This window comes from Suricata suricatta, chromosome 4 (assembly GCF_006229205.1).
Source record: "Suricata suricatta isolate VVHF042 chromosome 4, meerkat_22Aug2017_6uvM2_HiC, whole genome shotgun sequence".
Classification (NCBI taxonomy): Eukaryota; Metazoa; Chordata; class Mammalia; order Carnivora; family Herpestidae; genus Suricata; species Suricata suricatta.
This window is the reverse complement of record NC_043703.1, coordinates 59,736,341-59,760,716: the sequence shown is the minus strand read 5'-3', so window position 1 is coordinate 59,760,716 and position 24,376 is coordinate 59,736,341. Positions and strand designations below refer to the sequence as shown.

At 39.9% G+C, this 24,376-nt stretch overlaps 1 protein-coding gene across 1 annotated transcript in view; it reads right to left on the bottom strand.

The window, feature by feature from the left end:
- The window catches only part of WDFY2 (WD repeat and FYVE domain containing 2), a 165,929-nt gene that overhangs the window by 95,980 nt on the left and 45,573 nt on the right, over window positions 1-24,376 (bottom strand). The window lies entirely within an intron of this gene.

Here is a 24,376-nt window from a genome sequence, read left to right as displayed (position 1 = left end):
TAGAAAGTAACAGGACACTCTTCTAGAGACCAGACGAGGTAGCAGAACTCGAACCAAGGGGAAAAAGCAGCTCCCCATTGCCAGAAGATCATACAGGCCATACCTCTCACCCCACACACTTAAACCACCTCAGGGTAAAAAGCAAACAAAGACTGAACAATTTTATCTCACATCATTTAAGTTATTGTACTAGACTAAGTCTTAAATTGTATTGGATTTTTTCCTTCATCAATGGGTCTCTCACAATATGGAGTAGCAGGAAAAAAACGAAACCAACTACAGACACAATAAAGAAATGCCATTTTTTCAGCCACAAGATACAATGTGGTGATATACGGTGACACAGCTACACATATACATGCAAAATTTCATCTTTTTGGTCAACTATCCTAATTTATGAGATAGATATAATGGTAAATACTTTATAAAAAGTAATTCAATCATACACTAAATACATGAGTTTCACTTAAAAATTTTTTAAATATGCTAGTACAACATTTTAATGTGGAGATTATTATGTCAACAAAACTAAATAGGTCACAACACCCAAAATGGCAGAGTAGGAAGCTCCAGGAATCAGTGCCTATACCAAATCAACCAGTGAGCTGGCAAGAACTGTCAGAATCACTATTTTAGAACTCTGGGGTCTAGTTACACACTTGTAGCATTGGGAAAATGCTTGATGAAGAAAGAAGGTAGTATGTATCTGTGGATTTTAGATTTTACTAGCAGCTGCCGCCGTGTATTCCTCATCCCCATAGCAGGCAGCTGTGGGAACGGTGGCCCATGTTCACAGAATGGCTAGCTGGTACCAAGGTAGGACCCCATCCTCCAAAACTGGGGATGTGGGTTTTGAGCTTCCTGTTGGTCCACTGAGAGAAGAGGGAGAGATTGGCCATTGTTTCAATCCCCTAAGGCTGAAGGGCTTCCCAGGCAATGTCCCTCAAAAGAATTTAAAGAGACAAAGACTCTTTTTTTATTAAATCCAGGCATTAGAAGAAATCACTGGTTGACCACAGAGATAATAGAACAGAGACTTCAATGATCATATACAATAAGGAATACAGTCTTCACAAAAAGAGTCTGTAAAAGTCACTAAACAGAAAAGTGCAACATTCAAAAGTAACAACAGCAATCTCTGGAGAGGAGGGAAAATGTAATTTTCAGAGTTCCTATAATATTTAAAACAATCAGTTCTCAAGAAAATATTACAAAGTATACCAAGAAACAGAAAATTGGTCTTTGCATAAAAAAATAAAAAGTGACAGAAACCAATGAAGAAATCCAACACTGATTGCTCTTATTAGACCAAAACTTTAAATTAACTATCTAGGGGGGCACCTGGGTGGGTCAGTTGGTTAAGTGTCCAATTCCTGATTTTGGCTCAAGTCATGACCAAGTCATGAGACCAAGCCCTTAGTTGGACTCTGTACTGAGTGTGGAGCCTGCTTGGGATTCTCTCTCTCCCCCTCTCCCTCTCTTTACTCCTCTACGACTGCACTCCCCCTCTCTCTCTCCCAAAATAAAAAAACTTTAAATTAACTATATATATGCCCAAAGGGCTAAAAGGAAACCATAAATAAAGAACTAAGGGATATCAGAATAAGGATATATGAACAAATAGGGAATCTGAATAAAAGACTAAATTTAAAAAAGAATTAAATAGAAATTTTGGAGCTGAAATGAAAAATTCACTAGAGAAGCTCAACAGGAGGTTTGAAAAGACAGAAGAATCAGCGAACTTCAAGATAGGATGACTGAAATTACCTATTCTCCTCCCAGTTTGAGGAGAAGAAAGAAAGAAAGAATGAAGAAAAATCAAACAGAATCTGAGGGGCCTGTGGGACACTACTGACTATACCCAAAGACATATACGAAAAGACAAAAAAGTAGAAAAATATTTGAAGAAAAATGGCCAAAAGTTTCCAAAATTTGATGAAAGATATGAATTTATACATCCAAAAAGCTCAATGTACTCCAGGACAGATGAATTCAAAGACATTCACAAGAGACACATAATTAAACTGTTGAAAGTCAAAAAGAAAATCTTGAAAGCAGCAAGATTTTGCATCAAAAGCCTCAGAGACCAGAAGCAGTGAGATGATCATGTGCTAAAAGAAGAAAACTGTCAACCAAGAATTCTGTATCTGGCTAAACTATTCTTAAAAAAAAAAAAAATAGGAGAAACTAAGACATTTCCAGATAATCAAAGGCTAACTAAGTTCATTACTAGTAGACCTTTACTACACTAAATACTAAAAAGAATTATTCAGACTGAAACAGGACAGTAGATAGTACTTGAGTACTTGAAGCCATACAGAGAAATTAAGGTAATTACAATAAAGGCAATTACACAGGTAAATATAAAAGCTAATGTTGTTGTGTATTTTGTTTGTAACTTCTCTTTTTGTTTCCTGTGTGAATTGATACACATATGAATAATCAAGAATTTTAGCCTATATTAAAGGGCACAAAACATGAGAGTGTAATTTGTGATCATAATAAGAAAAGAGGGATACAGCACTGATCAGGAGTAGAGTTAATGTGTACTATTGAAATTAAGTTGTGATAAATTCAAACTAGATTGTTATAAATTTAGGATGTTAAAAAATCCCTTTGGCAACCACTAAGAAAATAACTTTAAAACATACATCAAAGAAAAGGAAGAAATCAAAATGGTACACAAGAAAAATTCAATTAAACATAAAAGAAGGAGACAGTGGGGGACTTGAGCAACAAAAAGGATGTGACACACACACACACACAAAGCAAAGTGGCAGAAATTCTACCTTATCAGTAATTACTTTAAATGTAAGAGGATTAAACTACAAATTAAAAGACAAGTACTGGCAGAATGGTGTAAAAAGACATGGTCCAACTTTATGCTGCTTAAAGGAGACTCACTTTTGACTCCAAAACACAAATAAGTTAAAAGGAAAGGAAAGAAAAATGATATTCCACAGAAATAGAAACCCAAAGACAGCTGGGATAGCTATGCTAATAACAGGCCAAATATATTTCTAAGTCAAAGCTGTTATAAGAAACAAAGAAGGGTATTATATGTTGACAAAGGATCAATTCATCAGAAAGGCATAACAATTGTAAATACATTTGTGCCACACATATCAAACACTGACAAAACTGAAAGGAGAACTAGAAAGTTCTACAATAATAGTTGGGGACTTCAATATACCACTTTCAAGAATACACAGGATATCTAAGAGAGTAGATGAAGAAGAAATTAGAGAGTTTCAAAAACACTATAAACCAACTAGATCTAACAAATATAAAGAACACTCCATCCAACGACAGCAAACACACTTTCTTCTTAAGTGCACATGGAACATTCTCTAGAACGGACCACATGTTAGGCCATAAAACAATTTCCAATATATCTTAATAGACTGAAATCATACAAAATATCTTCTCCAACCACAATAAAATGAATCTAAAATCAGTAAGAGAAGAAAAACTGGGGGGAAAAAATCACAAGTATAGGGAAAGCCTTAAACAGCCAATGGATCAAAGAAGAATCACTAGGAAAATCAGAAAATATTTTGAAATGAATAAAAATTAAAATACAACATAATAAAATGTATGAGAGGAAGCAAAAAAAAAAGAAAACCAGAGGGAAAGGCACAGCTGTCAATTCCCACCTTAAAACAGAAGAAAGATTTCAAATCAACAACCTAACTTTACACTCTATGGAACTAAAAACACAAAAGCACACTAAACCCAAAGCCAGCAGGTTCTAGAAGTATATAATTATGACTGGAACAAAAAATAAAACAAGAGATTAGAAAACCAAAGAGAGAATCAGTGAAAAATCACCAAAGTTAAAAACTAATGACAAAAAAAAAAGAATGTAAATAATTAAAATAAGAAATGAAAGTGGGAATGTTCTACCTAAAAGCAATAATAGGGGTTATAACAGAATCCTATGAACAACTGTATGCCAGTAAATTTGGTAATCTAGATTAAATGGAAAAAAATCTCCAGAAACACACAATCTTCCAAAACTAGCCAAAAAGAAATAATAGGTCAAGAGACCTATAATAAGTCAAGAGAGTGAATCAGTAAACAAAAATAATAGTGCAGGACCAAATGGCTTCACTGAATTCAACCAAACATTTAAATAATGAACAAAAATCCTATTCAACCTTCCAAAAAATAAAAAGGAAGGACTACTCAGTTCCTCACATATTTTACAAGACCAGCATTACCTGATACCAGAGTCAAAGATACCACAAAAAAAATAATAGTCTCACATCCCTTATGAATATAGAGGGAAAAAATCTAGCAAAACAAATCCAACAGCACATCAAAAGGATTGCATATCATGACCAAGTGGAATAAGTCAGAGGAATGAAAAGACAATTCAACATAAGAATGTCAATCGACATAATGCAGCACATAAACAGAATGAAGGCGGGAAACCACAGATGATTATCTCAACAAACACAAAAAAGCACATGATGAAATTCAAAAACCTTTCATGGTAAAATAACACTCAGCAAACAAGGAATAAAAGGAAATTTTCTTAATCCAATAAAAGGTAGTCTTCAATAACTCACAGGTAACATCATACTCAATGGAAAAGACTGAAAACTTTCTCCCTAAAATCAAGTACAAGACAAGGATGCCCATTTTCACCATTGCTACTCAATATTACTGGAAATCCTGCCCAGACTAATTAGACAAATAGAAGAAATACAAGGCATCCAAATTGGAAAGGAGGAAGTAAAACAATCTGCATTTGTAAATGATATGATTCTACCTATAGAAAATCCTGATTAATTAGTGGATTAATTAGCACCACTAAAGCTAATAAACAAATTAAGAAAAATTGCCAGGTACAAGATCAACACACAAAAATCAGTTCAGTTTCTATACCAGCAACAAGCAATCTGAAAAGAAATTACAAAAACAATCCCATTTTTAATAGCACCCAGAAGAATAAAACCCCTAGGAATATATTTAACCAAGGAGGCAAAAGATTTGCATAGTGACAACTGTAAACATTGCCGAAAGAAATTAAAGAAGATACAGATAAATGGGAAGGCATTGGCATCCCATGTTCATCAACTGGAAAACTAGGTATTTATACGACAATACTCTCGAAAGCAATCTACAGACTGAATGCGATAGTATCTTCAATAAATGGCTCCAGGACAACTACACAACCACATTCAGAGAAATGAAGTTGAACCCCAACTTCACACCATACACAAAAATTAACTCAGATCAATGACTTAAATATTACAGCTAAAACTACTAGAGGAGAACACAGAGGTAAATATTCATGCTTTCAACAATGGATTCTTGAATTGGACACCACAGCTCAAGCACAAAAAATAAATAAGTTAGACCTCATAAAAATTCAAAACTTCTGTGCATTGAGAGACATCATCAAAACAGTGAGAGAAAATGTTTGCAAATCATACAGATGATGGAGGGTTAGTGCCCATAGTATAAGAAACTCTTGCAAGTCAACCATAACAACAACAAAATGACAAACAACCGAGTTAAAAAGTGGACAAAGGACTTTAGTGGACACTTCCCCAAAGACAATGGTCAACAATCACATGAAAAGATGCTCAACATCACTGGTCAAAAGGAAATGCAAATCAAAACCATAATAAGATATCATTTCACAGTCACTAGGAAAGCTATAATTTTTTTTAATGGAAAGTAAATGTTCTAGAGGCTATAGTGGAAAAGGAACCCTCATCCATTGCTGATAGGAATGTAAAATGATGCAGCCACTGTTAAAATAGTTGGGCAATTCATTAAAAAGCTAAACAGAAAACTGTATGACCTACTAAGTCTCTTAGGTATATACTCCAAAGAATTGAAAACAGGTAATGCAAACACATACATGTTCATGTATGTTCATAACAGCATGATTCTTGCCATTTGCAACAAGGATTGGATGGAGAGGATAATGAGAAGTGACAAAGGTCAGCCTGAGAAAGACAAACACCATATGATTTCACTATATGTGGAATTTCAGAAATAAAACAAATGAACAAAGAAAAAAAGAAACAAATAAGAAAAGAAACTCTTAAATATAGAGAACAAGGGGCACTGGCTGGCTCAGATGGAAGAACTTTTGACTCTTGGTCTCGGGGTTTTGAGTTCAAGCTCCACCCTGGGTATAGGGATTAGTTAAAAAAAATAAAATCTTTATTAAAAAAAACAAAACAGAACAAACTGGTGTTTGCCAGAAGGGAGGTGGGTGGGGATTGGTTAATAAAGGTGAAGGGGATTAAGAGTACATTTATGATGAGCACCGAGTAATGCAGAATTGTTGAATCACTCACTGCACTGTATACCTGAAACGAATATAGCACTGTGTGTTAATTACACTGAAACAAAAAATAAATAAAATAACAGCACAATTCACAATAGCCAATAGGTGTAAACAACTCAAATGTCTATCAGCAGATGAATGGGCAAACAAACCATGTACATATCAGTATGTACAGAATATCAGAATATTATCAGTCAACAAAAGGAAAGGAGTACTGAGACATGCTGAACTTGTAAGAACGTCAAAAACATTATGCTAAGCAAAAGAAGCCAGAAAAAAAGGTGACCTACTGTTCTATTCTTTTAAATGAAATGTCCAGAACCAGACAAATCCATAGGGACAGAAAGATTAGAGGTTGTCCGGGGATAGGGGTGGGGCAACTGGGGAGTTAATTACTCAGCAGGTAATGGTGTGCTCTTCAGGGGTGACAAGAAAGTTTTGAAACTAGACAGAGCTGGTGGGTGCTCGGCACTGTGAATGCACTAAATGCCACTGAGGGGTACATCTTAAAGTGGTTAACTATGTGCTATGCGAATTTCACCACAATAAAAATGTAAGAACAATCAATACTGACTTTGCCTGGAGTTGAGGCAACCACATTGGATTGTGAGACAAGACTGAAGACAGAAGCAGACGTGTGAGGACAGCAGGGCTGAGGGTGGAAAGGGCCTCCGTAATACCCCGGATCCAGCAACCCTTCAGACTGATTTTAGACTCGCTTGTGAGATGGTTTCCTTTATTTTTACCTTAAGCCACTCTTAGATGGATTTTGTTACCAGGATCTGAATGCATGCTAACCGACAGAGAAGATGAAGGAAAGGAATGTCTCTCCTTGGGTTTGGGGTTTGTCCGACGATATGATGGTGGCCATTCACTGAGATGAGAAACAGTGGAAAAGGGCAGGACACGGGGTGAGAGTCGCGAGCAAAATTTTGAACATTTGCATCAGAGGTGTCTTTGAGTCATCCAAGAGCTCCTAGTTCATGGACAATGAGCATTATAATTCAAACCTATGGTGTGAAGTTGCTGCAAAGATTAAACATAAGGTCCATGACACAGTGCTTACTTAGCACAGAGCAGACATTCAGTAACTGCCAACAAGTATTATTATTGTTATTAATATCACCACTTTCTAAAAATGTGCTAATCCACCATAGCTTGGGAGAGTTCAAGATCCAAAACCATTCCTGCTTTGCCAACATACTGAACATCTGAATCCTTGATGTGAGGAATTTTTTGGTCAATTTACAAAGATATGCTGTCCATTATTTATCCGTCTCCTTATGCACTTCTTTAACATGCACTGGGCATTTGCTGCACGCCAGACATCGTGCACGAGCTCCATGCAGACAGACAACTAAACATTAGCATGGCCGTGGTGAATGATAAGGGCCACAAGGTATTTTATATCCATGCAAGGCGATGTAGGGAAGATATCTCATCCACGTGGAGAAAGGAGGCAGGCTCAGGAAGGGCTGACTCGGGAGGGGTGGTAGTATCTATTACTCCATTTATTTCCTTCATTGCATTGGCCACAATCTGTTATTTGATTTACCTACTTGTAAATGTGTTTATTATCTGAAAAATAAAAATAAGAACTAAGCATGACCATGTGCGACTTACGATCTTGCTCACCACCATCTACCCGGAGGCTGCCAGAGCGCATGGCACACAGCAAATACAAGAGAAATATTCACTGGATGATTGAAAACAGGTTAGTCCGAGGTGGCAGAGACTGTTGGCTGTCTACACTAGATTCACGCTCCTTTCTTCCTTAGCAGCTGTTCTAGTGACCCGATGGGCAGAGCACAAAGGCCAATAAACAGAAGACAACAGACCTCAAGCTAGACAAGATGCTTGGCAGAAGTTATTTGCCATGGATACTACTCTAAGCGAACAAAAAAGTCTACTGGGCTTTTCAGGGAACGGTTTTTGCCCACAACATCCCAAATGTGGCCTCCCAACAATCCCACAGGGTAGGTGTGATTATAATCTCACATCACAGCCGAGGGCTCTGAAGCACAGAGAGCCCCCAGGGTATGCAGAGCCACAATCTGAACCCACAGTCTAACTTTGGAGGCTGCTCTCTCTCAACCACTGCACCGGGGCAAACCTGTTCCCCATATGGGAGGGGCAGGAAGGCAGAGAAATGGAGGAAGTTTCATTTTCAACCAACCGAGTTTAAAATAACTGGAGATGGAAAAAATAATAACAAAATAAATAAAATAACCATAGGTGTGGAGCAGTTCCTTATGTGAGGATTAGAGCTGAAGGTACCACCAAAGCCATTTGCACACAGGTTCTAAAACTACTGCGATGTTAGTGCAGCCAAAGCTCCTAGTCTTCCAGATGCATAAGTTATAAGGTTACGTAGATATGTATGTATGTACGTGTGTGAGTATGTATGTGTACACAGGTAAATGTTTAAGTAACAGTGACTCTAAAAATTCCAGTAAAAAAGGTACATATCAATACAGCTAATACAAGTTTGTTTTAAGATTTTTTTTAATTGTGGGGCACCTGGGTAGCTCAGTCGGTTAAGCATCCGACTTCGGCTCAGGTCATGATCTCATAGTTCTTGAATTTGAGCCCTGAAGCCTGCTCCGGATTCTGTCTGTCTGTCTGTCTGTCTGTCTGTCTCTCTCTCTCTCTCTCTGCCCTTCCCCTACTCACACTCTGTCTCTCTCTGAAAAAGAAACATTAAAAATTAAAAAAAAAAAGATTTTTAAAATAGCTTTGTAGGTCAAAAGGGTGGCAGGTTAAAATCAGTTTTAACCCTAGTAATAGAGACAAACAGTTCCACAAAAGCAACAGCCCCCCAAACCCTTTGGGTATACATTTAATCCTTACGATAGCTCTTTGAAACAGAAATCATCCTTTAGAGATGAGAAGGCCCACAGAATTTAAATTTGCTTGAACTAATAACCTGCAATTACTTTAAATTCTGTGCTCTCTTCACTGCCTTCCTTACACCAACATGTATTAAGAGCAATTGAGAACTCTTATAGTTAAAACTAAAATTCTATAAAAATATTTGTTCTCTTATCTTCAGAGATATAATAACAGCTTTAAAAAAAAAAAACAGCAGCACTACATCCTAGACAACCTAGAGGTCGAAAGTAACATTGGAATAGGTAGGGATTTCCTAGATAAGTGTAAATTCCACTATACAAAGCCTGTAAGAATTGATTTTTTTGCAAATTATATTTTAAAAGCAGCACAAAAATCTTAATAGTAAGCACAAAACTTTTTCCTTGGAAAAAGTTTCAGGAAACAACTCCAGCTGTGGTTGGGAGTCGTGGTGAAGCCAGTGAATTGGTCAGTGTATTGGGAGGACATGCACGCCCCTGAGGAAGGGCAGGGAGACTGCGTTCACCCTGCACACCAGGTCCTGGGTCCCCAGGAACCCGGCAGAGCCACACACTGTACAGCGTCCTCCTCGCCAGGTCCTCTGTCTGCCAAGCTCCCACCAAAGGCAGAAACAGACACCGGGATAGCTGGGAGAGAGAAGCAATTCTCATTTCAAAACTAGTAAGACAAGATCTCTCCAGTGGGTCTCTGTCAGTTAAGCAGCTGGGCTATTTTGAAAACAGCATAATCTTATTCTACATTGGACACAGTTGACCACATTTCAACAGGTAAAAGTCACTTCTAAATATTAGACTTAAATATTATTTACTCCTTAAACCTAAAAAGGGTTTTCTTTTTCTTTTCATTTTTAAGGTGAAAATGGAGGTTAGATAGACTGTAGTATTTATCAAAACTGCATGGTCAGTGCCGCTCTGCTCCTTGACTGAGCTCTAAATACAATCGGAGGAGGACTCACATTTTCTCATACTTGGCACCTGCCCCCAGGGCGCACTCCATGCCAGGCCCAAAAGCGGTGCTCGTGGTTTGTAACAGAGCAAGGGGACCCGTCACACGTTCCTCTCGACAGCCACCCACCTCCGACCCCGTCCACCGTCGGCAAGTTCTCCAGTCACATCTGCAGAGACCTTGTGCGGAAGGCAGCACAGACGCTGGGCCGAAAGCGAGACATCTGTACATGGGGCTGGCTGGGATGAGGCGGAAGAAGTGCAAGTCCTTCACTGCACCGCGCCAGTGTCTAGCACTACCTTAAAGAAGTGAGAAACGCAAGGGCAGCCGACCGTACCTCCCAACTCACTCCAACGCCCTCCGAAGAACTGAATCCAGTGCCCACCCCACTACAACCTGACCAAAGCCAGGTGTGACCCTCACAGGCAGCCCTGTGATCACACAGAGGAGTAGAACTTTCAATCAAGCAAGGGAGTCAAATGCTCCCTTTATGAGATTCCTGAATTTTGGTTTGTACTTGACTTTCTTGTTTCAAACTATGCTGATACACACAGGCTGGCAATAGAGTTTAGTAATACACAGGTGCTGAACTGACCATGTGTGTGTGTGTCTGTGCATCCACACAAGTAGCCAAGCACCACACCAGTTCCACCCCCACCCCCATCCTATCCAGGAAAAATCTACCCTTTGTTCTAAATTCTAGTGGTCTTTACGAGTCCACTTATACTGATGGAGACAATGAACTGCAGACTGGAATAAGACTTGGACTTCCCAAGACGATTAAAATCTAGAAGTTAGGAATTCTGCCCCATTGCCTCACAAATGTATTTATATATATATTCAATCATTGACTTGCTGATCACTGATTCATTCACAGACATTTATTAAACACCTACTAAGTGCTAGTATGTGAAACACACTGGAACCACAAAGACAAACACCACCCCTGTTCTCAAAACTCACCACCTGCTGCAGGCGACGGGTCACAGAGCATCACCATCCAGCAAGCTGGAGAAGCCCACGCTATTAAAGAAACATGTGAGGGCAGGGTGGGGGGATCTAACTCTGAAATGGAGCCTGGGTTAGGAGACGTGAGAGAAAGTCTCCCAGAGACGATGGTGTCCGAAATGCAGGATGGGAAGCATTTACTAGAGGAAGGGGGAGGGGAGCGGGGCATGTTCCTCGTATGGGGAGCAGCATGTGGAGGCAGGAGCAGGCCGGGATGGCCAGGGGGCAGTGATGGGAACCAAGCTGGACAAAGGAGCAGACGGAAGGCCACACAGGGCTTTGTAGGCCACACTGAGAAGTCTGGGTTTGACTCTGAGGAGCCGCTGGACGCCAAGGAGCCAGGCAGGAAATCACAATTTTTTCATTTTCTGGGGAAGAAGCCTGCTTACCCAAAGTAACCAGTTTGGTTAACCAATAAATCAGGCAAAAAAAGGATGCGGCTCTAGACAAAAGAAGGCAGAACTGAGAGCATTGAGGAAGCGGACACGTCAGGGTCCCGGGGCTAACTGGGTGTGGCATGCTGCATGAACGGTTCACCAGGGAGTTTTGTAGAAGGCAAGGCTGACTTCATCTTGAACTTGCTGGGTGGGTGTGGGGACGCTCCAGGGAGGGCTGTGGAGAAGGAACTGCCTGCCTATGTGAAGTCCAGGGGTAAGATCTGAGCTGAGGGTCAGGATGTGGGTGTTACCACCAACAAGCAGTAGCTAAGTCCCTGGTGAAGAAGAAGAAAACAGGGCCAAAGATAAACCCCAGAATAACGCCAACAGTTTAGGGGTGCAGCACGCAGAAGACCCGCAAAGACCTCAGCGTGGGCCGCCACGGATGTAGAACAAAGGCCTTCACTTCTCAGATGCAGAATGTGTCCTAATTTTTGGTCCAGAAAATAAGGTCATTGTAAACATACCTAAGAACTGAACCAAATTCACAGTGAAAACGTGCCCATAATAAAAAAACGATCTATATAGGTCACTTTTCTGAGAGAAGAGGGAAGATTGGGGGTGGTGACAAACAGTATACCACAGGTTGCTAAGCTACTGAATAAAATAAGACGAGGCGTCTACCCATGTTGAAATTCAGGCTTTTAAAAATGTGCCCTAGAATGATGCAACCTTCATTAGTTACCATAGCAATGAGCTTCATTTCCCAGGGGACAATTGTTATTTTTGCCACCACTGAAGTAACTTGGGGGGGGGTAGGGGAGAGTAGTGATGCCGACTGAGTTTTAAAGACCCTGAATTTTCAGGGAAGACTCTTCTAATAGATTACATAGTGTGTAACCTCAATACAAACAGAAGACAGCCCCTGGTGATGGGCAAATTAACAGAAAAACTTGAAGCAAGGGAATGTCACTCAGTAACTTTTTGTAGTTTTTACAGTGACTTGTTTAAAGGGGAAAAAAGCCTCCAAGGCAAATAGTGTTGCAGAAATTCTTGGGAAACATACCTAAAAGATTTTTTAAAAAACACTTCTCACTGATTATTTATGATAACAACAAACTACCAGTTTCTCATGAAATACATTCAGATCACATGTAGTGAATAAACTAAATCCAATCTTCTACAAATCGCTGTGTATCTCTGTATTGAGGATTTCTCCACAACCTGGCAGACTGAGTGAACTAAGGCACCTCGGGGTGTAAGACAGAGTGGCTCAAGCTGGGCGCTATCCAGCGTCTGGACCACCCTGCCACGCAGCTCAAGGCCAAGCATGACCATCCACTACATCAGACCTAAACAACTTTGCTGAATTATGGACACCTGGATTTTTTTTTTCTCATAGCTGTACGAATCTAGCAATCTGAGGCTGAAGAATAGGGGTGGCTGTTTTATATTTCAAAACCCTGAGCTTCTAATGGCCTTCCTGCTTTAAAATACTAACAGCCATTCTGGTCATCTGCAGTCGTGTGCTTCAGCGAAGTAGGCTTATTACAGCCATTACCAGAAAGTATTTTAACCAGCTGGATCTTTTCTCTCAAACCAAAGGTCATGGAAGCCTTCACAATTTAGAATTTTAAACATCATAATCAAGTAGCAGCCATCTTCATTGTTTTTTAAAATCTACAAAATGAAGTCTCAAAATGAGGTTAAATCTCCCCCTATGGCAGGTGAGAAATTATAGACATACACAAAATATATAAAATTATGGTCTTTATCAATCAATACTAAGGGCCTTGAGAGAAGGAAATCTCCACAAAGAGTTAATTCTGAGTCATTTCATTACTTTTTTTTTAAGATTATTTATTTTGAGAGAGAGAGTTGGGCGGGGGGCAGAGAGAGAGAGAGAGAGAGAATCCTAAGCAGGCTCTAGGTTGTCAGCACAGAGCCCGATGTAGGGCTCAAACTCATGTACAATAAGATCATGACCTGAGCTGAGATCAAGAGTCAGACACTTAACCGACTGAGCCACCCAGGTGCCCCCTGAGCCATCTCATTACCAGGAAGCACGACTCTGGGTCTGCAGTTAGTTTCTGTGCATTTTCTTTGTATATTTTGTTTTCTTGGTTAAAGTCTTAGTGGCTAATGTTTAAGCACAGCTTGCTGTCTCTGCGTAGCTGTGGATTTTAGAATTCCCAGACTCCCTCCCTCTCAACTCTCAACGGCTATTACCTGCATAGCCGCTGTGTCACATTAGCATACCTCCCCTGCAAAGCCATCCAGACTCCTGGGTGGAATAAAGCTCCAAAATCACAGTGCATCTCGCCAACATCACAGCAGTCACATGGCCTGTCGATGCTAGGTAGCAAGTCCACCTCCCCAGTAGACAGAGAACTAACCTCAAAAATATTTTATTTTTGAATATTTTTACCTTTCATTTTTTAATACCTATAATCCTTTTATTCTGAATATAGATAGTACTTAGCAGAGGAAAGATGCTTGGAAAAGGTCATATGAACACATAACAGAAAGGAAAGAGAACAGGAAATAGAAAAGAACCAAACGCATTCCCAGTGCAGTGGTGAAGAGTAACCCGGAGGGCAGCACTAGGAAGGCACCAGATCAGAGAGGCTGGATGAGTTCCTGCATATTAGCATCAGCAATGCCATCTGTTCCTCAGCCAGAGTCCCTCACAGGCACAAGAAACACGAGTACAAGCCCTGAACTGTCAGTCTGAGCAATTCAACACTATGAGCGCGTTCATCAAATATCACCCACTAGGAGAAATATGGATGGAATCACGAGAGGAATAGTGTAGATTTAAATATTGTTCTCGCCTCTACATACAGCAGGAGGGCATGGTGTGTGGCATCCCCCTCACCGCTATGTTCCTACAGCCTGCCATGGTGGCAGGCCCATGATAAATGCTCAAAGGGGACTTAATGAAATAGTAAACTGCAAGAGCAGTGATTCAGAGGACGCCCCTGGCTGCCACTGTTCTGAATCCGCAGAGAGATGAACTGCTCTCTTCCAAGGTAGCCACACGCAGCAAAACGGCCAAGGGTTTTACACCTTAAAACACAAAGCAGAGCTGGCAGGAGGCGGCAAATGGGGAGTTACTGTTTAATGAGTATGGAGTTTCCATTTGGGAAATGGACTGTAGGGAAGGTTGCACGACATTGTGAATGTACTTAATATACTGGATTGCACACTTAAACATGGTTAAGATGGTACATTTTGTTATGTCAATTTTACAATTTAAAATGTTTTTTAATAAAAAAATACACACACAAAACATAGCCATCTCTCTAAAAGTATACCCTTCATAGAGTTGTCAAAGATGCAGCAATGAGAAGAGAGCAGTGGATAACCTGGCCCTGGAGGGTGGGTCAGCAAAGGGCTGAGAATCCAAGGAATTCACTTGCCCACTCCAACAGGGTAGGGCAGCAGGTTTCCATTCAGGATTCAAATCCAACCTGGACTTAGGGTTTGGAGGAATTAGACTTGGTATCCTATGAAAAACAGGAGCAAAGGACAGTTTCTGAACCATGTGTAAGTCAGTAAGTTTGCATAATGAAAGTTTTCAAAAGATTACTTTGGCAGTAGCGAGCAACTTGGATTAGACAAGACAAAAATTAAAACCTATGAGACCAGTTGAGAGCCTGCTGTAGGGATCAACATGTTAGAACAGAGTGGTGGGAGGGGAATAAGGAGAAAGACTCAAATCCCAGATACGTTTCTAAGAATAAACCGCAGGGCAGATAAAGGTAGTGACATTTCCAGTCAAGAAGGCCACGCTGATGACGAAGGAAGATTGTGACAGAGTTTCTACACATATTTGAAAAACAAGGAAAGACCTCACAGTCAACTAATTTTTCCAGAAAGAGGAGCTGGCAAATCCCATTGATTTTCCATAGTGTAACAGAATAGACATTGAAAGACCTTCTGGATTAAAACAATCAAATGCTGTCTTAAATTGAGTAGAATCTAGTTTCTCTTTATTGTTGTTATTTTAAAACCTATTTGAAAGTGAAGGATCTGAGGATCCCCAAAACTCTAATAAGAGAGTTTTTAGCAGTTTTTAATTCTTAAGTTTTTAACCTTAAGCATTTCTATTGGACCCTACAGATCTTAAGTATCTATTTTAATGTCACACTGGGGATAGGCTACAGAGAAAAGGTCTAAAGCCTAACCAACATGGGGAATCTAATAAGAAACTTTATTTAAGCCAGGATTCCAAAGACTACTTTCTTGGTATAAGAGTTTATAAGAAATAAATTCTCAGGGCACCTGAGTGGCTCAGTCGGTTAAGTGTCTGACTTCAGCTCAGGTCATGATCTCATGGTTCGTCGATTCGAGCCCCACATCGGGCTCTGTGTTGACAGCTAGCCTGTCTTCGGATTCTATGTCTCCCTCCCTCTCTCTGACCCTCCCCTGCTCATGCTGTCTCTCTCTCTCTCTCTCTCTCTCTCTCTCTCAAAAATAAATAAAACATTTTTTAAAAATGAAAAAAAAATTCTCCCCATGCAGAAATGGGACAGTAAGGAAACTTGCCTGGATAAAAATAAACAAATCAATCAATATATCACAAACTGACCCTCATAAAAGATTCATGTATTCTACTTGTGTGATCTGAGAAGCCTCTAATGGAGAATTTAATATTAAGTGGTCCTAGATTTATGATGTCCTCGGGCAACCAAAGAAGCAAAAGCAAACCTAATCTTACAGAGGAACTCAACTTCAGGGAGACCTTAAAAAATTTCTAAGATCTATGGAAAATGAGAGGATCCAATTTCTAAAAATGACAAAGCCCACTAGGAAACTAGGTATCAGAGAGCGAACCAGCAAAAATGAAAGAGCCAAAAGAGACCAACAAAGACTTCAGATACTAAAATCATCAGAAATAGAATATAAAATGACTACACTTACTGTGTTTCTAGATTAAAAGAGAAAGGTGAAAAATGAACAGAAATGGGGCACCTGGGTGGCTCAATCAGTTGAGCGTCTGACTTTGGCACAGGTCATGATCTCGCAGTTCGTGAGACTGAGCCCGGCATCAGGCTCTGTGCTGACAACTCAGAGCCTGGAGCCTGCTTCACATTCTGTCTCCTTCTCTCTGCCCCTCCCCTACTGATGCCCTGTCTCTCTGTCTCTCAGGGATAAATAAACATTTAAAAAATGTTACCATTTTCTTTCCCACATAACTGATCAGACTACAACTGTAACTCAGCTACACTCCCTTTTCTCTGATGTCCTAGAAGTTCAGACAAAGAAGTTTCTCTACAAATGCATGTGGGCTTTGTTCGAGAAAATAGGAATCCAGTTATGCATCACTAGATCACAACCACTTTTCTTTACTGTCCATGTTCTCATAGGAAACATGCCACACACACTTTTCAATACCACCTCTTCTATTTCAGTAGTGACTGGAAATGCACCATGAATAATATGGACCCAAGTTAGGCAAGACATGATTTGGGAAATAACTTCCACTAATGAAATTAAAGAAAGAGCAGAAAATATAAAGTCCATCCATTTTGCCTGCCCTACTCTATTTCTCTTTATCCCTTACAAAACACCCTAAGGTGAATAAGGCAAAGGTATCATCATTCCTAGTGATGTCTGAAGGTGCTAGGAGTCTAGAGGAATTTAAAAAAATTTGACCAAAGTTACACAGGAAGATGATGGGAAAAGTCACATCAAAAGCCTTCTGTCTTAAGTACATCATATGAACCTTGTTTGGATTCTTGTCTGAATAAATCAACCATTAAAAATATATGTTCAAATTAGGGAAATCTGAACATGTTAAATGATATTAAGAAATTATAGTTAATTTAGTTCTGCATAATAGCAGCACTGTGCAATGTGTAACACGCTAACACATATACTATTAACAGGTAAAATGATACAGTACTCTGCAATTCATTTAAAGTGAGTCCCAGGGGCGCCTGGGTGGCTCAGTCGGTTAAGCCCCCGACTTTAGCTCAGGTCAGATCTCACATTCGTGGGTTCAAGCCCCGCGTCAGGCTCTGTGCTGACAGCTAGCTCAGAGCCTGGAGCCTGCTTCTGGTTCTGTGTCTCCTTCTCTCTCTGCCCCTCCCCCTCTCATGCTCTGTCTCTCTCTGTATCAAAAATAAAAAAATAAAACATTAAAGTGAGTCCCAGAAGGGTACCTGGCTGCCTCAATAGGTACAGCATGTGAGTCTTGATCTCAGGGCAGTGAGTCCAAGCCCCACATTGGGCATGGAGCATACTTGAAAAATAAACTATAAAATAAAAAAATAAAGTGAATCCCAGAACCCCTACCCAACAAAGCATGGAGTGGAGAGATACATGAAATGTGATTGGCTAAAGGTTGATCACTGAAGCTCGATAATGGGTACATCATTATCTTCATGTGTTGTATATGTCTGAAATGGTCTGCAATAAATAATTTTTAAAAATCTTGAGGTCTGGACTCATAACAACTGTATACATGACTGCATGTAACAGAAAGGCAGTGCCTCCTTTGTACAGGGAAATTATGAATAGACGAACAGTAGTGGGTGTGAATTCAGGTAGTACTAAACACTTTTGTCATCCAGATGGCAATCTGAATTGGTTTAACATCCTTTGCTGGCATTAATAAATGGTTCACAAATGAAATACTTTTTATTTCTAAAGAATGGATAGCAAACAATATCTGGGTCTCTAAAATGAATGAACAGCCTAGAAACAGTCATGCTTTAAAAGATGCTAACAGCTGAGGCAAATTATCTAGCATACATGCCCCAAAGAAATTGCTACAAACAGTCAGAATTATCCTACTAGAAACATTTTAAAGCTCTCATGTTAAATATTCTCCATACATAAATTACAGTAGCATACGTAAATGATAAAGGAGACAATAGCATATGGGCTGCTTTGAAGTTAGCAGAATGGATGAAAACGTCTATTTTCCACAGTGCTTAAATATAGTTCATTAGGAGATTAAATTCCCCTCACTACTGGAAAACACTAAATGGCATAAAAGTATTCAGATTCCATATTAAATAATCTACATTATTTTGAATATCCATCTGTTCCCCCTTATGACAAAAGAGACAAATACTGAGTTTCTAGATAGAATCATAAAAGCCCTTACAATTTAACCTATTTTGTAAAGTAACTAAGACTAATCCTATTTCTCTCATATTTTAAATGTATCGGACATGCTTTGTAGTAATAGACAAGAGATATAAAATGGGAAAATCAAAAAGACAATGACACTACATCTTTACTCTGCCAGATCAAATAAACAGAACAGCAGCCGTCTACAATTCTGCTTAATATCAAGTGATGATTTAGCACAAATGGTTGGGAAATCTCATGTTATCTTGAAAAACCACAGTATACAGATATCCTCTCCTCCTATAATCAACCTTTCCTGCTGTGGGTTTTTGAGATACATAATGTATACTCATGAATGTTAATAAATCCCATAAATCAAAACCACATTAACTTTCCTTCCATAGTGAACTTTCTCCATAAGTACCTGTAGAATTTCCTTGATGTATCAAAGTACATGGTATAAGCCAGCGTAGATGAACACACAACAGCAAAATTTCTTTATGTGCTGAAGAAAAGTCTATTACTAGAAATAATTCACTCTATCTTGACCTCCCTTGGGAAACATGCTTAAATTTAAGCCACACCAACAGGAAAGCTTACACGCACATTCATTAAATGCAGAGAAACCAGAGAAACAGAACCTTCTTTATTAGTCAACCCTCATTTCTACTTTTGTGGGAGAAGTAAAAGTAACAGTAGAAACTAAATTATTTTCTAAAATTCCTTTCAGAAATTCATTAAATTCCAAAAAGATTCCTAAATTCGCAAGTATCTCCTATGACTCTTGAGCTAAGGCTGGGGAACTACAGAGCTGCTCCACCAGAAACCAGAACTGTAAAGCAAGCATGATATGTAAATTATTGCTCTACATAATATGCAGCAGCATTGAGTTAATCCCTGCAAAAATAAACATCCAAAAAGCTTAGCAGTACCCAATATTTTTACTAGCCAGCATTCTCCCAAGTAGTTACATACGTAATAAAATGAATGAAATCAGCATTTTCTGACTCACACAGCGTAGCTTTTCATGAATGGGTACTTAAGTGTGAAGATGGATTAACTCTCTGATCTCATTTTAATGAGTTTCTCTTTGTCTTTGAGGGACTACACTGCACAGATGCTCAATCACTCCACTCCATAGTCATTTAAATCAATCCATTTAAGAGGTTTGAGAATGACACCAACTTGCATTTATGTGGGCATACTATAAATTCACCCAAATTTAAAGTCAGACAGTAATTTAAATAATGTAAAGTTACCTCTTCTGTCCAATAGATTGTGAATTCCTGTCCAGGCCACTTCCGTGATGTGAATGGAGTCTCTCCTGGCTCTGCTATCACACTGCTACTGACACACTCCTACTGACACTTGCAAGAGCCTCCTATCTGGTCCCCTGCCTCCTATTTCACTCTTCTCTGATCCCTTTATCCCACCCCCCCATGCAGGTACCTTCCAACTAACATACAAATTCAACTATGGCTTGACTTTTAAAGATGCAAGGGTCAAGTCCACCTGTGTGGTCTACCAGGTCCTCCGACTCTGACCCATGTACGCTCCTCTGGCCCCAGCTGCCCAATATTCTACCCAACAACTCTTAGTTCTCTAGGTCAGCAATGGCCAAACTTGCTTGGATTTCACAGGTCAGGAGAAAAACTAAAACTAAAAGGCTGGTGAGTTAAACATAGGGTTGCCAGCTTTTTATTTTGCCAAAGAAAAAAACATTTCGAACAAAAATAACAAACCCTACAGTTTGCTGGCACTTTCATTTTACCAAAGCTAAGAAGGATGTGATCTTAGAATCTAAAATTTGAATCAACTTAATTTTACATATAAACACTAAAATTTTAGATATAAAACACATTATAGGGGCGCCTGAGTGGCTCAGTAAGTTAAGCATCCGACTTTGGCTCAGGTCATGATCTCACCATTTGTGGGTTTGAGCCCCGTGTCGGGCTCTGTGTTGACAGCTCAGAGCCTGGAGTCTGCTTCAGATTCTGTGGCTCCCTCTCTCTCTGCCCCTTCTCTGCTCATGCTGCCTCTGTCTCTCAAAAATGAATAAACATTAAAAAAAAACTTTTAATCATTATATTGTCCTTTTTTGTTTTTATTTCACCACACACTGGTAAAAATTCTTGCATGAACTTATTCTGTGAAAGCCATGCCCTCGCTCATCATACCCTGAAACCCCCTGAACAGACGGACCCCCTGCTGAAGCATCTGTCTCTCCCCCATCCTCCTTTTTCACTTGCATAACTAGCATTCATCCTGCAACAGTCACCTTGTAGAGCAGCCCTTTTCCAAGTTTAGCGCTCATAAGGATAACCTGGGGACTGTGTAAGATGCAGATTCTGATTACAAAACTTTTGTCCTAGGTTTCTTCCAGAAGTGTTGTGGCTTGGGGTTTTACATTTAAGTCTATGATCTATTTTGTATTCATTTTATGTACGTATGAGGCATGGGCCAAAGTTCATCATCTTAATATATGCATATCCAATTATTTAAGCATCATTTGTTGAAAAAATAATCTGTTCTCCACCGAATCTGTCAACAATCAATTGAGCGTGCATGTGTGTTGTGCATGTTGTGGCCTCTGCTCTGTTGCACTGATCTGTTTGTTTAGGCCACACTGTCACACACGTGGCTATCCTGAGCCATCAAGATAAAAAGACGAAAAGTACTATGTGCAAATGAGAAGGGACCTGGAATGTACCAGACCTTCTTGATGTCTGCCTGGGTTTTCTTTCTCCTGCTCTACTGTATCCAATGTCTTTACTAAAGCCTTAGGTAAGTATACTTTGTGAAATTTTTTGAGTCCTTTCAATCAACTGCCCCTGGGTAACTGCTGCAATGATTTTGCTTTCTGGGATTAAAAAGAGAGAACACGAAGCCAAAGAACTGGCTGTTTTCCATCTTGCCTAAGTGGGTCAAGGTCAATCCTCTGTCCCCTCTGCTAGGAATGACACTTCCCAAGTTATACTCATCATGGTCTATAGGTCTGCTTTGATAATAACTAGTTAACCACGGCCAAGATAACTAAGATAATTGCAAAATGGGGGATTTTTTTAGTCTAAAGCATGTTTACCAATCAGAGTCTGTGAGCCTAAGAGTACATCAGGAATGTGAGCTACGGAAAGCAGATGAAGTTAACAGAGCAACCTGAAAATGAGCAAGACCCAGCAAAAGTTGAAATCGTTTAAGAAATATCACCAACCGCTCAACAGATAGTTGTTGGGCTTCCTGATACATAAAGGAAGACAAAGGCGGACATCCAGAACATTGTAAAGAAGATGAAAGAACTTATGGTGGGCATCCCTTCCGTTAAGAGTCAAGCTAGATTAAAGCGTATGCAGGTACTCCCAGAGTCTGAGAAGTTACACCCTGGCACGGCCCAGAGATGCAGACACCAAACAGGCGTGGAGAGTGGTGGCATGGCTAGCCTCCATCTCTCCTTCCGTTGGCTGAGAAAGTGAGATAGCAGTCGTAGTAGAAGGAATGATAACAACTGTTGGGGACTGAATGTTTGTGTCCCTCTCAAAATTCATATGTTGAAATCCTAACACCCCAGTGAGATGGTGTCAGGAGGTGGAGTCTTTGGGAGGTAATTTCCGCATGAAGGTGAAGCCCTCATGAATGGGCTTCCTAGAAGCCAGGAAGAAGGCTCTTTACCAAGAACTTCCAGCCTCCAAGACCGTGAGAAAACCAACCAATCCATGTTAATTTGATACTGAAGCCCAAACTTACTAATATGCCACCATACTGAACTTTTTTTAATAGAAAACACATTGTTCTGGACTTGCTTTCCTTCATTTAATCCTCGCAAAATTTCTAGGAGGGAGATCCTGTTTTCGATTCTGTCTTAGAAGCAAGGAACTGCAGAGCGCTCACACTAACCTGCCTGTAGCCCCCACGCCAATGAAAGGAAGAACCAGGAGGTAATCAAGACAGCCTGACTCTATGCCTCAGCTTCACAAGCCTCCATCTTATTTCTGGAGTTGTCTGGGTGCTCTGAGAGAGGAAGAAAGCAGATGGTGAGGACAGAAGGAAAGATGCAGGAAGCTTGATGAAGTTTTCACTATATAGATAACAGAAGACAGGAAGCAAAGTAAATGGCTTGCAGGCATTTAGAACACCGTGCACAGTGCTTCAGGTAGGTCTGGGTTGGATGGCTTCTGTCAGCCCCACAGGGACACGAGACAAACAACATGTGGCTCTGTCAGATTCTCTCAGTTACACACAGCTGCTATTCTTTTTTTTTTTTTTAAGTTTATTTATTTATTTTGAGAGAGAGCGAGAGAGCGGGGAGGAGGCAGAGAGAAAGAGCGGAAGAGAGAGAATCCCAAGCAGGAGTCCATGAACTGTGAGATGATGACCTGAGCCAAAACCAAGAGTTGGATGCTTAACCAACTGAACCACCCAGGTGCCCCACAGAGCTGCTATTCTTACAGGCTGGCATGGAAAATAAAGGTCACATCATAATTTCTCTCTCTTCTTATGCCATTAAAAAAAACTAGGGCTTCCCCATGGGGCAGCTCTGCATAATTCCCTACCTTCTCCTCCAACTCTATGCCTTGTCAGTGTGGACAAAACCCACTTAATCCAATCATAACACATCCAACCGCTTCGATCAGTACATATGAAACGTTTTACTCAACAAGGTCTCTTGGCTCTACTAAATCTATTTCTTGGTACCGAATACCTGAGAAAAATCAGCCTTGGATTTCCAGTCCCAAGGCGGTAACAAGTGTTGTAAGTTTGCAAAAGTTTAATTGACTCTAATCTGGTTTCATGAAGGGTGAAGTATTACTTCTCCTTCATTCTGAAAAGCATGCACCAAGTAGGTACTACAAACCAGGACTAGTGCTAGAAATACAAAGAGGGTAGAAGTGGGGTCTCAGCCCTCATTAGCCCATAGTCAGGTTTCTTTTCACACTTCCTCAAAAACACACCTCCAGGGCTTTGCGAGACTACACTATTAGTCTTTGGTGTTGTTATTTATAGAATTAAAACTAATCTCTGCTTGAAAATAAGGGAGAAAGAAGATCATGAAAAAGAAACTCTTCACAGTTTTTTGATCTCCAATTTTGAAAGCTGGACTCAAAAATAAAAACATCTGTATTGCCTATGGTAGGAGATTTTGATGAGATTTTAATGACTAACATTTAGTGAGCACTTCACCAAACAAAGTTCAGTTCTAGTTACTTTCTGAGAATTACTTGATTTAATCTTTACACGGGTCCTATCGGTTGGCACTTTTACTACGTCCGTTTTCAAGATGATGAAACTGAGGTACAAAGAGGTACTATTACTAAAGTAAAAGGAATTTACTTAACCTGTTAGGAATTAAAGGAGCCAGAATTCAAACCCTGCAGCAGACTTTGTCTCCGAACTCCATGCTTTTAACAACTAATCCTGTCCCTGAGGAAAGAAAGGTTCAAATATCATAATTCTGTAGCAGGTTAAGCTGACTGACCACTGGAAAAAAACTAAAAGCCCAGAAACAGACTCAAGTATATGGAGGAAAAATAAATTATACAATAAAAGGTGCTGCCATAATTAATTATTTGGTTTCCAAAAAGTCGATTCTCACCTCACACCATTTATTAAAATAAATTTCGTAATCAGCAGCCAGTCCCTGGGAGGTCATCGTCAACAAAATTGCTGCCACTCACCAGTTACTGAGAGCTGGAAGCCCTACTAAGTGCCTTAAGCTGTTAACAAATTTCAAGATTATTCTACGCGTCAGTAAGCTGGTGTTCAGAAGGTTAGACGGGAGGCC